This window comes from Octopus sinensis, linkage group LG16 (assembly GCF_006345805.1).
Source record: "Octopus sinensis linkage group LG16, ASM634580v1, whole genome shotgun sequence".
NCBI lineage: Eukaryota > Metazoa > Mollusca > Cephalopoda > Octopoda > Octopodidae > Octopus > Octopus sinensis.
In genome coordinates, this window is record NC_043012.1 from 43,808,292 (window position 1) to 43,810,875 (window position 2,584).

A 2,584-nucleotide genomic window follows, 5' to 3' on the forward strand; every position below is an offset into this window, starting at 1 on the left:
CTATGTTTAATGAATATTTCATAAATATTAATCATATTTAATATAATTGTTAAGTATATAAACATATACTATCTAAAATTTGAAGGCGGGAAAGCGAGACTGGTAGGATTTATGTCCTTCTGGATCATGAAGACCTCATGCAGAGTTTGCACGTACAGCACTCATATGACACACTGAGTGCAAAATTTAGTTTGTGTTGTTCATGCTGTTTTCGAATGCATTAGCAATGAAACTGAAATTAGTTACAGTAGGAAATTAAAACCGAGTTGCTGAGTTCTGTTAGTGTACAGTCGTATACTTGTATATATTGATATATTTATTTCGAGTCTGACGTAATTTTAGCAAAATCAGTAATTTAGGATATCCTGTTTATACACTAATCTCTTTTTAGTCTCAACGATGCATTTAGAATGTATGGTAATGTTTAATATACTGTATAGGTATGTGATATCTTCAAAAAATATTTTATAAAGTACCTCTTCGAAATCTTGAAGCAATATTTACAGTGGAGTAGTAGTTTTCAATGGACATCCATTTACAATCTCATTGATGTATTTTCTCTTACTAGATTCAATAAAGCATGTATTTACAATTATGACTTCTTACTTCGTTTGTCTTGATATTGGCCAGGCCCTCAAAGACCTGTTTAGAGAACTATTCAGGTGGGAGTTGAAAGGAGCAATCGTCAATAACCGATGGTGCTTATCCCTGAAAAAGGTTATGAGATTAGAGTCGATAAGGTTTTGTAAGGAAATAGTGATTAGAAATTCTAAACAAGTGATAGAGCTAGTTAAGAACTAAGAAAAAGCGTTTAGGAAAGGTATTGCGATTGACGTACTAGCTACGAACTTGGCCCACTTTCATTTTTCAACTGCAAAGCACGAAGGCTGCATTTTCTGAAGAAGGACGCATGCTCTACGACTTGGGGAAACGAAAATCTTTCGATGTATCCGGCTTTCAGAGATGCAACATAGCAACAAAGCCACAATTCTGTCATTGATTGATTAGGAGGGGTCACGTGCTATTTGATTTTAAGCAGATGTGAGCAGCTTCTCATTGACACTTCACTCTGTTGCTTGTGAATGTTGAGAAGGCAGAGAAGGAAGTAAACTTCATCTACCACGAAATGAGGTATGGTAGTACTGCTGAGAAAGGATTCAAACCATGGAGAAAGTTTGAACAACTGCAGGCCTTTGCTAAAAGTAGAGTTGACGGTTTTGACCAAGGTGCCAGCTTAAAGGTTGACTCTTGTCGATACCTTCGTGAGATGCACATATACGTTGTCCAAAAGTTCTATCCACGACAATTTCCACTTCACGCGATACATCAAAGAAAAGTAAACGGAGAACTTGAATGGGTGGATCCTGATCAATTTAGATCAATCTAAAGCTTTCGATAATGTTGACTTTCAAAAATTGGTAGCTCCTCACGACGGCTGGTTTTGGTCCCCTTTTCAGAAGCTGAATCGCTGCAATGTAGCAGTGACATCTGATCAGGTGTCAGAGTAAGTGGTCATTTATCGGAAGTGTTCAATACTATACACTCGATCAATCAAGGTTATCTCCTCTCGTCCCATGTGTATACACTAGCACTGGAGCCACTACTGCAGAAGAGATAACTTTCGAGGAGCATCTCGCTTGAAATAGGATGTGGGAGAGCTGTGTCAGCACATACCGAAGACTTGGGTAGTAATAACAACATCCGCACAACTAGTAACAATGATGGGTCAAAGTAGCAGGATGAGAGTCACTTGTCATCCACAGATTTCTATGTACCATACAGATCACTCCTTTGAAGTAGTTCCTTCTGTTCATTTTGGAGATGTCATTCTTTAGAAGTTATTCTTTTTTCTAAATTTCATCTCCGGATATTTTATAGATTTTAAAGTTATAACTCAACGGTTGGTTTAATTATTATCCTTATGAATGAGCAAGAGAAAGTATATGAAAATGTATATATAGGGTATAATTTGTTTTATTTATTGCATAAGTCTTTGAGGATATGTGTCGGTGAATTATTCACAAATACTCAAAATGATTGATAAAAGGAAAGAATATGACGAAACGTGACTGATCATATTACTATTGACTGGTTTACATAAATGACAATGATATCATCACAAAATAAACTAAAATTATTATTATTGAAAACACAGCATTACAATGCATAAAAGTGCAACTGAACGAGAAATTCTATATGAGTAAAAAAGTATCACACTATAAATAAACTGAAACCCATAGTTAGTGTATAAAATGACAGTCGCAGCTGTTGAAAGTGAGGCGATGGCTTAATTGTAGACGAATCGAAGTTTGGTTCTACAACGCTATATTCTTCCCTATAAAATGCACACTTTTGTTCCTGGTACATGATGGTTATACGTTTTCTCGTAGAAGACGTATGTCTCAGGTATATGTCAATTGTATGAGATATGTTACATACATTTTAGAACAAAATAATTAAACATATGACATAAGATTCGACAAATAAGACAGAGTTACGGTTTTGGAAAGGAGGTTTTCAGTAAAGAGATCTCTCATACGTCAACAATTAGCGACAGCGTCAATCAGCTAGCAGAGGAACCATT